The sequence below is a fragment of the Molossus molossus genome, unplaced genomic scaffold (assembly GCF_014108415.1).
Source record: "Molossus molossus isolate mMolMol1 unplaced genomic scaffold, mMolMol1.p scaffold_m16_p_11, whole genome shotgun sequence".
Lineage (NCBI taxonomy): Eukaryota > Metazoa > Chordata > Mammalia > Chiroptera > Molossidae > Molossus > Molossus molossus.
This window is the reverse complement of record NW_023425346.1, coordinates 88,443,161-88,456,898: the sequence shown is the minus strand read 5'-3', so window position 1 is coordinate 88,456,898 and position 13,738 is coordinate 88,443,161.

Sequence of the window (13,738 nt, the reverse complement as noted above, 5' to 3'; positions counted from 1 at the left end):
ATTTTCTGAATTCTTTTCTATTATTGTAAGCATAGGCATGTTGGGTGGTTTTATGAATATAAAAGAAACAATTTTAAAAGGGTTGACATCATTACATGTCTCAGTAGTTCTTATAGAATATTAGAATTTAAAGAGAACTTGGAAGTCACCCAGTAGAATACAAGCATGAATGAATCTCCTTCAAGAACTATCACCACATGATTGTACAGCCTTTGACTATGGCAGCCTATTTGAGTTTTACCATTAGAAAATTCATTTTTATGTTAAAACAAAATCTGCCGCCCTATAATTTCTACCTATTGTCATGAAATTCAAACTGTACTTAAGACTGCAGCTATTTTGTCCTTATCTTGCTAGTTATTATTTAACTATTGGTCTTTATCTAGTCACTATAAAAATTCTGCTAACCTACCTGTTCTATCAAAATACATTCTACATTGTACATTGGTATCTTTCCATAGAAGCAATTCCCACAAGTAGTATTTTAATTTCTAAGTGGCACAGTCTTAAATACGATCTCAGAAACCATTTCATTCTTCAGATCCATTCAAAGCCATTACTGAAGTGCCTTCTAAAACACTTCCATGAACTCAAATTGTGAAAATGAGTTATAGCTCCTTTGAAGTCAAGTGTTTTCTTTAATTTCTCCAAATAAAAAAATGTTAAAACTAAAGTGTCAAAGTAAGCAATAGTAACACTAACACAGTTAAATCTGAAGATAAATGTTAAACACATTTCTTTGCAAAGAGCATCTGCAAAACAACAACCACTGGTGGTTTCATTACAAACAAAAAGCCACTTGAAAAGTTAAACTAAATTGCTTTACATGTGTCCTGGCCGGTTTGGCTCAGCGGTTAGAGCGTCAGGCTGTGGTCCAGAGAGACCCAGGTTCGGTTCCCGCTAAGGGCACGTACCTCGGTTGCAGTGTGTGTTGCAGTTTGTCCCCGGCCCTGATGTTTCTCTCTCTCTCTCTCTCCCTCCCACTCTATCTGAACAACAACAACAACAACAACAAAACGAAAAAATGCCCTCAGGTGAGGATAAAAATAAATTGCTTTACATGCCCTGCGTTGGCATTTTCTAAGATTTTAAAAAATTTCACAAAGGTGTATTTCTAAAGGACATAGCTAGTAACGATTATGATCATAGATTTCAAAAGGGAACACCTTTACCCTATTCTTGATGATTTTCCCTAAGCGCAGTCCTGGGAATTCTTTGACCTTGTTCTCATTTCGTCTCTTCTCTGGAGAAGTGAAGTGACTGACTGCATTTGTAAATTTGGGAAGAATCACCAGACAGGCTGGCTCAGCTCTGCACCCCTTTTTCTCCCCGACATTTGAAGTCTGTTCATTGAGATCTTTATTGCTTGTCAGCTCCTCTGGGCGGAGAGCCTTGCTGGGGCAGACACATGCCCTGTGCGGGTCATGCAGTCCAGTGGGGCCTGCGACTGGCGACAAGCCTCCCGAAAGGGCGCGGGAGGAGCAGGTCCCCGAGCTCTCGCTGAGTCGCTTCCTTCTCTCAGGCCCCATCACTTATATGTTAGCACTCAAGCAGGGAAGAGATGGCTGTTTTATCAACTGTACTTCCCACCTCTGGGGACCCCAAAAGTGGGAAATTGTGAAGTAGAATAACAGAAATCTTTTGATTACTTAAACAGAGGGGAGAAGTAAAGTTTTTATTCTTGCTAGAAGTAAAGCTTTAACTTTTTACTTTTTCTCTTAAGAACAGACGCCAGTTTAGGACACATAAACCCACATTCCTAGCTAAGATATATATTCGAATATTCTGGGTACATGCCAATTCTGCACATAAATACTTCGCAGGTGTAAATTTGTCCTTGTTTTACGATTTTTGAAGTCAAAGTTTAAAAAGTATAATTGACAAGAGCTTTTTTATAATCATGTAATCTTTTAGCCCAACAAGTAAGAAATAAACTAATTCAACACATTCGTTTTACAAATAAAGAAACTGAGGCACAGAGAAATTGAAGCATAGGGCACACAGCTATGTTCTGGCAAAGCAGGGATCTGAGCACCAATGATCTAAAAATAGCAGTTGATAAGTATCATAAAGCCGATATACGCCACCCTGCAGACCACGTATGAATCTTTGCGATACATTAACAATGTAGGCAGACATGCTTTTATTTTGTTTTTACAAAAGAGAGTGATTAAGTTATAAAAAGAAGTACTTTTCCTGCAACCACAAGGCAAATAAAGAATAAAATTAATAATCTAATTTCTATCAGTGCTTCCTAAACCAGATTTACACATATTTGGCACTTGATAGTAATTATACTGAAATGTTTTAAAATGTTGGGTTAATTTCAACACAAAAGCATTTCCTCTTAGAATAACAAGGGACCTTGGACTAGACTGTACCACAGCAGATTCTTTTTTTAAAAATTTTTTTTTCTTTATTGATTTTAGAAAGAGAAGGAAAGAGAGGGAGAGAGAGAGATAGAAACATCGATGAGCCAGAACATCGATTGGCCGCCTCCCGCATGCCCCTCACTGGGGATCAGGCCCACAACCTGGGCATGTGCCCTTACCCGGAATCGAACTGGCAACCTCTTAGTGCATGGGTCGGCGCTCAACCACTGAGCCACACTGACTGGGCCACAACAGATTTTTAATCATATTCCTGGATAACTAAAAGTGGAAACAACAGAAACCAAGAATTGTGTAAATTATATATAACAAGGGGTCTTCTTAAGACAGGTCTTTCCTGTTGTCAGTATTAATGGCATCTTATCACTCGGGTTGTAGGCCACGTGCAGCAGACGCTCCCATTGCACCAAAACCGAGCAAGCTTGCGAAGCACCCTCACCCTGGTCGTGAGCAGTGAATACTGTCCGGGAAGGCCTTTGAACTTTACGGTCTTCTTTCACACCAACAGTTCTGACAGGAGAGCTTTCTCTGCATTGTGCCGCTTAGGTAAAAGTCCAATATGGAAGCCATGGATGAGAAAGCAGAAAAATACATCGTGAAAGCTGACGTGTCACTTGGGAGAGTGGCAACAAAGAACACAGCATCACAAATCAAAACACATGGGGGGTCTACAGTCAGTGCTTGAGCAAACTTTTCTATGTGGCTGTGAGAACTGAAATACCCCAGAAACTGTCCCCTTCGGCAGGTAGCAGCTTCGTCATCAGACCTCCAACAGGTATTGATTGAACATTTGTCATGTGCTCAACTCCGTGTTCCGTGCCTGGAAGAAAGATTCAAAAGAAATGTAAGGATTATCCCTGCCCTTGAGGGGTGTATACTTTAGTTGGGGAAAGAAAACCAAACCGCTGAAACAACCAGAGTGCAATTCCCTTGTGAAATCTTTAAAACATCTTCCCCTCGACCCACTCACCACATGAGCCGGTGCTCGGCTTCCTCTCCCTAGGACATGCCAGTGACGCCCAAGGTCTGCTCGAAGCCACGGTCCCTCCCACGTGTCAGTGCTCTTCGGCTCCTATCAGTTGAGTTACACGTTTGCCAGGGGTCAGTGGTTGGGTAGCAAACTATTTATTCTAGTTGTACTTTTTTGTTATAATCATGAAATTTAGTTAAATATATATTTTTGAGCTTTGGAAATAGAATTGTGAAAAGAAAATATTTTCTTTTTTTCCCCCTTTATTGATTTTAGAGAGAGGGGAAGGGAGAGAGAAAGATAGAAACATCGATGAGAGAGAACATCGATTGGCCTTCCTGCGTGCCCCTCACTAGAGCTTTGGCCCACAACCTGGCCATGTGCCCTGACCGGAAATCAAACTGGCGACCTCTTGCTGTGTGGGTCCACACTCAACCACTGAGTCACACCGGCTGGGCAAAAAGAGAACGTTTTCTATGGAAACTAATTTAAATTACTTTGGAAAGACGATAAAGTTGAGACACTTAAAATATTGCTTTCCAATTGGGTGTGAGAAAGACAACTAAAAAGATTAGGGGAAATATTATAACAATCTGAAGGGACATCACTCAGATGGTCTATACCAGGGGTCAGCAAACTGCTTCCCAATGGAACAAATGATAAATATTTTCAATTTTGTGATCCATTTGGTCCCTGTCGCTACATAACTCTGCCATTGTAGCATGGAAGCAGCCATAGACAACCTGTAAGAAAAGGGGCATAGTGGTATTTCAATAAACTTTCATTTATGAACACTGAACTATAAATTTCATATTTTCTCATATTATAAAATATTGTTCTTTTGATTTTTTTCAACCATTTAAAAATCTACACACCATTCTTAGCTCATAGCTTGCATAAAAACATCTGGGGGCTAGATTTGGCCCCCAGGTTTGCCAATCTGTGGGTTAAGTTAGGTGTCTTAAAAAAACAACAACAGAGCAATTTGAAATTGCTGCATTAAAAAAGGCTTGTCCATTTTGTTTTTAGTGTTCATTTCATTTTAGTTAATGCACCATAGCTATGGTATAATTTTGAATATTTTAATAGATATACATCAGATTATGAACACGTTCTGGAAATAATCACTAGTCCCCCCATCTGATTTCTGACCCAGTGTCTACAATCCCTTCATTGCTCAGATGTCCCCTTGGTCAAAACTCGTTGAGATATCTGGGGTCTAGGAACAAGCACTTTTTTCCCTTCCCAAAGAGCTGAAATAATTCTTATTTGCCAAAGACTGCTTATGGGGTTTGGAGAGTGGAAGTCTCTCGCTTGTCCTGGCCTCTCGTTTTCTTTCCAGCTTAGAAAATTACTGAAATATGGGAAACCACAAAATCTGTCTCCTGCATTAAAATAATTAGGAACCATCGTTTAAATCAAGTGTCTTGGTGGCCTTTTAAAGATATTTTGCTTTTTAATAATTTTATTTTAGCTTTTAACTATTTTAGTTGCTTTAAAAAAATTTTTATTTTATCTTATCAAAAGATAAATAGTACAAGATTTATAGTGACAACAGCTGTTCTCACTGTTCCTGCACATCTCTCTTTCCACCACCACCTTACCTACACCCAGGACACTTGCCTTTCTCTCACCTTCTCAATTCCACCATCGTTTTTAATAAAATAAAATTCAGTTTATGCTATCTTTTCACATTTCTGAGAGTTATTTCTTACCCGATGAATGCTTATACATATATACATTATTCTTTTATTCATACAATATCTTTTCTCTCTTCAGTCACTGATTTGGGGGGGTTAATTTGTTTTCTCATTTTCTTCTCTTTTAGTTTTTTGCATTGTCTTTTATTCAGATCTTTTTGCTTCATCTTCTATAAGTCCATTTTGCTTTTAATTTTTTCTTTTTTTTTTTAATCCTCACTCGAGGATATTTTTCCATTGATTTTTAGAAAGAGTGGGGGGAAGGGAGGAAGGAGGAGAGACAGACAGATAGACATGGATCGATGTGGGAGAGACACATTGATTGGCCGCCTTCCACGTGACCCCGACTGGGGCCGGGAATCAAACCCGGGACTCTTCTGTCCATGAGCCAGTGCTCTAACCACTGAGCCAAACCAGCCTGGGCTGTAAGTCCATTTTGATCTTCATGTTGGAAACTCCTCAAATGTTCGCTGACCTTGGGCTGCCTATTCAGGTTTAGAAATCAAGGCACTAAAGACCTGATTGGGAACTGTGAACACAATGGAGCTTACAGACTGATTGGCATCACTGTAGGAGATTGGGTTGGGATCCAACTATTTTATTGAGTTGCTTTTGTTGTGTTTTTTTTTTTTCTTTATTGATTTTAGAGAGAGAGGAAGGGAGAGGGAGAGAGAGATAGAAGCATCGGTGAGAGAGAATACCAATTGGCCGCCTCCTGCACGCCCCTCACTGGGGATTGGGCCCACAACCTGGGCATGAGCCCTGACCAGGAATCGAACCGGCAACCTCTTGTTGCATGGGTCGATGCTAAACCACTGAGCCACATCGGTCAGGCTATTTTATTGAGTTTTAATTGCCAGATCATTTACTTTTCGGCACTGCGTGTCGCCCTTCCCACCACTGTGTTGAGAGCATTTCCTGGTTCCTGTCTGGACGAGGTGAGGGAGGTGCTAAGTCCTTGGCTTGAGGGATTAAGGAGGGTGTCTACTTGCTCCTTATACAGTCTTTCAGACACTTCTCAGTCCCACTTTTTCTCCCCAACTTCAGGGGTACCTTGTGCCCCTGATTATTGAGCTTTTCAAGGTTTCTTGAATGTAAAGCAACTTGCTTCTTATGGTTTATTCTATGATGTCAGTTATCACTTTTCTGCCTGCTTCTTCCAAAAATTTTGTTGATATCTCTTATCTTTTGTTGTTCTTTCTTTTTGTCTTTATTTTTGTGGGTTTTTAAAAAATCTCTGAACTAGTATATTAGTTCTGTGGTTTATACTAATGGTTTCAGGAGGGTGTAGAGGAATGCATGTGTTCTACCACATTTTAGTAATATGCATTTTCCATGTTGCCAAAATGCCCTTTGAAAATAATGCACCAATTTATACTCCTAAAATCTGTGCACACATGTACCTTTTTAAAATTGACACACTTGCCATTAGTGATAAACCTTCTCATTCCTGCCACTTTGCTACTAAATTTTACATTTCTTAAGAGTAAGACCAATGCCTTGTCTGTCATTGTTTCCTACACACAATCTTTGTCACAGAGATATTTGTAGGAAAAATCATGGGCCAAGAACAGCCATCTGCACTCTTCAACTGATGAGGAGTTTGCCTCTAAAGCTCTGTATATGAATCTGAATTAATCTCTAATATTCTTCATATTCTTCTTAGCATTAATACCATAGGTGCTTTTTTTAAAAAAATTTTTTCTTTATTGATTTTAGAGAGAAAGGAAGGGAGAGGGAGAGAGAGATAAAAACATTGATGAGGGAGAACATCGACTGGCTGCCTCCTGCATGGCCCCACTGGGGATTTGGCCCACAACCTGGGCATGTGCCCTGACCAGGAATCGAACTGGTGGCCACTTGGTGCATGGGTTGATGCTCAACCATGGAGCCACACTGGCCGGGCAATACCATAGGTGCTTGTAATCAATTGTTAGGGTTGCAATAACAAAGCACAACAAACTGGGTCACTTAAACAACAGATGTTTATTATCTCACCTTTCTGGAGGCCGGAAGTCTGAGATACAGGTTTCAGCAGGGCAAGTTCCTTCTGAGGGCTGTTTAAAAGGATCTGCTCCGCGTCCCTTTGCTAACTTCTCGGGTTTGCTAGCCACCTTTGGCATTCCTTGTAGAAGCATCGCCCTGATCTCTGTCCTCATGTTCACAGGGCCTTCTCCCGGTGTGCATGTCTTTCTTCAAATTCCCCCTTTTGTAAGGACACCAGTCACATTAGATTAGGACCCATGCTGGGCTGTCACTGTCACTTGGAAGGAAGGGAGCCAGTGAGAGCTGGGGCCGCAGAGGACAGCCTGGCACAGAACAGGGCTCCTCCCCATTTCTTCTTATCCCACCTCACCCCGCCAAATCAAATCTAGTTTAAATTCTACTGAATGAGATAAATTAACAACTAAGGAATAAGGTTTATCAGGTAGGGTTGCTTGTTTGTTGTTTTTAGCACCATCTCTCCCAGCAAGAACCAATTCTCACCCGCTTGGGGCCAGCACTGCCCCTTTGAGAACGTGTGTTTTAGGAGACGGCTGCCACCAGACGCAGACTTCAGAAGACTCACCCTGACCTCCTTGTCCTCCGGCCTTCAGCACAGAGCGGAGCCTGGAGGAGATTCAAAGGTTCAGCCCAAGGCAGAACCAGGCAGTGAATGAAGGGCAGAGCATGAAGATCAGGGAAACAAAGAAAGTAACCACTAGCTATTTTTTTTCCAAATTTCTTATAACTTATACAGGAGACATCTCTTCAGGGGAAGCCTTGCATGTCTAGGTGAAGAACACAAATTTTGTGACAGAAAGACCTTGATTTAAATTCCGACTTGGTCCCTCTCTCACCGCATGCACTTAAGAACCATCTTTAAACTCCGACCCTCGGAGACTAAAAGGGGCTATTAATATCTATTTCCGGCAGTTGCTTTGCAAATAAACTAAAATAACATTTGCAGAGCAGTAATGTGCCTGGCTGGATAAATAATCACTGTGTGAATGTGAGAGCATTTATCTTCTGCCCTTCTATCCTTTCATTCATGAGTGCCAAGTACCTGCCCAACGGTGCATCGTGCCCAGTGCTGAGCACGCAGAGTAGAGGAGGCTGACTCAAGATGCCAAAATAGGTCAGACCGTTTGAAGGGAATGATCTCGTAAAGAAGTGCCCGGGATACCACAGGTGAAAACGGTAGCCTATCAGTTAGTAAGGTTCTGTGTGACATCTTCAGAATAAATTAGCCGCATGGCCAAGACATCCTCCACAAAACCCTGTAGACACTTGCTTTGCTCGTGCGTCTGTTCCAGATGGAGATCATTAAGTGATACCACAATTTCTATAAAGCTAGTGGTTCAGAATACTTCATTCCAGTTATTTTGTAAGCTTTGTACACTCATCTGTAAGAGTGAGGAAATGATAGTACTTACCTCGGAGGGTTGTTGATGGTTGAATGAAAAAATGCATATAAAGCACTTAGTACCAGGTAAAGCTCAGAGTAAGCAGTTAATAGAATCTAGCTATTTAAATGTATTTTTCTTCAGCCCTGGCTGGTTTGACTCAGCAGTTAGAGCGTCGGCTGGTGGACCAATGAGTCGTGGGCTCGATTCCAGTCAAGGGCACGTACCTTGGTTGCAATTTATCCCCGACCCTGGTTAGGTTGTGTGGGAGGCAACCAGTTGATGTGACTCTATCACGTGGATGTTTTTCTCTGTCTGTCTCTCTCCCTCCCACTCTATCTGATAAGTAGAAAATTATCCTCAGGTGAGGAATAAAAGAACAAAAAAAGAAAATGTATTTTTCTTCAGGTGTTGAAACCTTTATGACCTTGTGCATGCACCACAGCTTGGTTTAGCTTTTCATGTTTACAATGAGATGATTTTAACCGTCCATTGCATTTCAGTAACATTTTCAAAGCGAATGAGAAAATAAATCAATTTTATCTAGAAAATGGTTCAGCATTAATTTAATGATAGTTATATTTATACTTTAATTTTATGGTTTGGGTGAATTTGCCTTTGATTTATTATAACTAATTAATCAATAGGAAGAATCAATAGAAAAAGTGTCTATTGACCACCTGTATCACAGTAGTCACTGCCGGCATAAAAATTCAGGATAGGGTATAGCCCGGCTGGTGTGGCTCAGCGGTTGAGCATCGACTCATGCACCAGGAGGTCGCCAGTTCAATTTCTGGTCAAGGCACGTGCCCAGGTTGTGGGCCTGATCCCTAGTAGGGGGCATGCAGGAGGCGGCCAATGGATGTTCTCTCTCATCAATGTTATCTCTCATTGATGTTTCTATCTCTCTTTCCTTCTACCTTCCTCTCTCTCTAAAAATCAATAAAGAAAAAAAATTAAGAAAAAAAGATAGGGCATAAAAGTTTATATACGAGATAATATTTATGGCTATTTTAAAGTATCTGACACAACCTTCATGATTAGCTGTGTAGGAAAACACTGAAATTATGTGAAAAAGATAAAAAATAATTTAAATATTGGAAAGAAATCTTTCAATTTTTAAAAAATTAGCCTTTCAAAACAAACCTTTAAAGCTACCAATATAAAATAAAGCAAAATTAGGGAAAGAAGCAACAACACTCAAAAATTAAATTTTCCCGCCCTAGCTGGTTTGGCTCAGCGGTTGGAGCATCGGCCTGAGATCCGGAGAGACCGGGGTTCGGTTCCCGCTAAGGGCATGTACCTCGGTTGCAGTTTGTCCCTGGCCCTGGTTGGGTCATGTGGGTGGCAGCCACTCGATGTGTCCCTTTCACGTCGATGTTTCTCCCTCTCTCTCTTCCTCTCTCTGCCTCCCACTCTATCTGAACAAAAAATGGAAAAATGTCCTCGGGTGAGGATTAAATAAATAGATAAATAAATAATTTTTAAAAAATAAATTAAATTTTTCCAAGAAACCACCACCTATCCTGGAAAGCCGAAATGTTCTATAACATGGTTTTGGTTAAATGTCCCAGCTACACAGTAGTTAGTTCCAGTTTACTGGATGAATTAGACGCCTTTGCAAAACCTTTTGGGAGTTACTATCCCTTTAATGAGAAAAGAGACCTCCTGCTAAGAAACGAAGAGCATAGATTAAGCCTTTTTAAGTGCTGATTAAATAATAAAGTAACTTAAAATATAAACAAAATGCTTATTAAGTAAAAACTGGCCGGCTTTCAAGGCATAATTTAAAGCCCTTATCAAATATTTTCTCCCGGGTGGCAGGTGCCCTGTCAGTTCTAGACAAACTGCTCAGACATTCTACCCATGGGGGCAGCCCAGGCGGCGTTGAGTCTTCATTCTCACACCTGTGCTTAATGAGTATCAGTTTTGCAAGGCTGGCCATTTTCAAGGGAAGAAGATGGAAAGGATTTCATGCCAAAAAAAAATCAAGCTAAGAAATAAAACTACTGTAATTTATCTTCTCCAACCTATCGAGAGGAGGCCATGAATTAGGAAAAGATACTCCCAGTCCTTAAGGCAGAAAGTTCCAAAGGTCACCCAGTCACTGGCCTCTCTAACAGACTGAAAAAGATTAAGAACAAGATACAAAGCAAAGGTTTTCAGGAAAAACAGCCCACCTGCATCGCAATGACAACCCATGGTGTCAAGAACTTTTTTCTTATCAGGGATAAAATTTTGTTTTTTTTCCCAATAGACAAAGGATTGAGCTGGGAGAAGAATTGTCTGTAATGTGTTTAATTGTTCTAAAAGAAAACCCATTTTTCACATGGAAAGAATTGCCTTTAAAACGTATCCTTTAAATTGTGTTAATTCCAGTCCTTTAAAAATGGCTAGAGCTGTTCGTGTTTCCCCATAATCTTCAACTCAAATGAAGTCAGTTCAGTTCAGATTTCCATAATTGCTCATGCTCCTCACTAACTTTCTCCAATAACAAAACATCCAAATAACACTCCCCACCACCCACAGATATATGTGCTCTTTTTTGCTACTGAAAATTTAAGTTGACTTAAGTTCTGGGAAAATTCTATTGCCATGGCAATTTCCAGAAGAAACAACACACAGTCCTAAATGAACATTTGTTCTGTCTCTACCACATGCATGCCATCACACAAATACTAGGTTTTGTAAGGAGTTGCTGGTGTAGAAGAAACAATCCACTACTGTATTAAAGGCAAACTTCCTCTTAGAAAAATTAAGAAATTAGGACACCTTGTATGTGTTGCTGCCACCTGGATGTGTGTCCTTGATACAAATTCAGGAGATGGCATAAGTAAAAAAGAATAAAGATATACTACTTTTTAAGCAATTATTTAAAAACAACTTTATTGAAGTATAATTGACATATCATAAAATTCACTCCCTTTAAGTGTACAACTCAATTTTTCGTAACTCTACCAAGCTGTGTAGCCACCCCCACCATCTAGTTTTAGACTATTTATTTCCATCACCCCAGTAAGATTCCTGGTGCCCTTTTACAAGTAATTCCCGTTCCTAGTCCTAGCCCCAGGCATCTGTGAATCTACTTTCTGTTTGGTTACATTTTCCTATCCATTCGAGATAAGAAAAGGGAATCTAAAGATATTTCATACAAGCAGAAGCATACTATTTACTGAAGAACCTACTCTGTCAAAATAGTCTTTAAGATTTTAAAGGGAATACAGGGAATCTTGAACACTATCATATCTGCCGAGTTAGAACGAAGTCAGTGTGGTCTTTAAAATTTAATTATCTCTCTAGTTAGAATAGACTTATATAGTTACAAGGGATTTTGATAATGAAACACTACTGTCTCAAGCCTTGTTATCTTAACTAAGAAAATATCTCTAAGTCCAAAGTTTAAAAAACAAAAAACTTTCAAGTGAGAGAGTAAACTCCCATGCATTGCCATAAAATTCTGTTAAATATCAAGTTTTTGCTTAGGAGACATTAGAGATATACCATTTCCTTAAACAAATTATATTTCAATGGGATTGAAATATAAAAATTTCTTCTGGAATGTAAGGTGGGTTTTTTCCTTCCAAGTTCTCTTATGTATATTATTCTAATGTATTTTGAGTATAGTAAAAATGTCAAACTCTCGTGTTTTTGGTTGACAACATACTTTTCTAACCACTTATTTCCTTCTTCCAGAATCTGTGTGTTACCAAAGCATTCGCTTTAGGTCTGTCTTGCTGACATCCTTGATTTCCAGGTATCCTTCCCAGAAATTTATTAAGAATTTGCAAAAGGCTCTTTTATATTTGAAAGAGAAAACCGTTCTGTTTAGTGCTGATGGGAAATTAAAACAAACACACACACACAAAACTCTAACATGGACAGGACTCTAAATTTGGGGAAATCCGTGGCACTCTTTCAACTTGAAATATTGGTCACAAAAACTCAAGAAGTTATTTTACACCACTTGTAGGAAACTGATATTTGCTGGGTTTCTTTTTTTTTTAATTCCCCGTGTGAATAAAAACAAATGTTAGTTTTGGGCGTTTGATGTGTTAGGCATTTTGTAGACCATAGAGTTGAAATTGCCCCGCCCCCCCAGCAGTTACTGAAGGTGGAACTTTTGGAAAAAACAAGTACTTACAGAAATAAACATATTGCTAGTAGCTTTCACACGTTTCCAAACCAAACGGGAAGTCTGCACTAATATAACTGGAAGGCAAAGATTTGAGTTTGGGTCTCAGGATTTGCTGAAAAAGATTATGGACTCCTTCTGAAGAAACTTGAAAAGCAGTGTGATTTGTGTCTGTCTGAAAAAGGACTGATTTGCTAAATGCTCAAGGCTTCTCAGATTCAGTGTCCACCCTCTGAGTTTGGAGGGAAAGCCAGCCGGGAAAGTCTTAAATGGGAACCTTCCACATTCTTGGAGTAGATAATAATTGAAATGTAAAAAATCTGGTGGCGGGGCTGGGGGAGGGGAATTCTCCTACTTAACTGATGTCTGCAAAAAGAAAATGCCAAATAACAGCAAGGAAGGGGGTGTAGGCAGGCCAAGACCATAAATGGTCTTATCTTAGCTTTCAGTGATTCAGACAAGATCTCTGTTTTGTGTGTAACGGGCACGTAGAACATGAGCAAAAGCATGAAGGTCTTTCTCAATAGCCCGTCCAACTTCCCAGTTTTCAGATCGACCGCGACTGCAGGCACTTTCCGTGGAGACAAGCATCCCATCCCCAGGAAAGGAAAACTTCCCTGCTTTTTCCCCCCTCCTTAAAGCAAACTGTTTTGTCCTTTCAAAAGCAACCTGGGTCTCTGAAGTTGCCCAGCTCCGCCAAGCGTCCCGCGACCCTCCTGGGGCTCAGCTCCGCGGGGTGGCTCTCCCCTCGCTCCCCAGCGAGCACCTCCGCGGACCCGGGCAGGTACAGCGTCGGCGCGGGGAGAAGTCGCGAGCAGGCAGCTCTGAAGGCGAACTCCAGAGTCCCAAGTCGGTGCACATGAGACCAAAGAAAGGGAACAGGAGGAGAGCCAGCCCCGCCCTGGGACTGCAAAACCTACATTTCTACAGCTGCAAGGTGGAGGCTACTTTATGGTTTTGTCCTCCCCCCAAAATATACCCCAGTGCGCAGAGATTTTTTTTTCGGAGATGACGAAATGTCCTCACCCCCGACCCTAATAAGAAAGAAAAGGGAAGCGGAGGGAGGGGCAGGGAGGAGGACTGGTCACCCCTCCGCTTCACACAGCTCCAGCCCCGCCCTTTCCTCCCCGTCTACCCTTTTCCAGTCCCTTCCCAGCCTC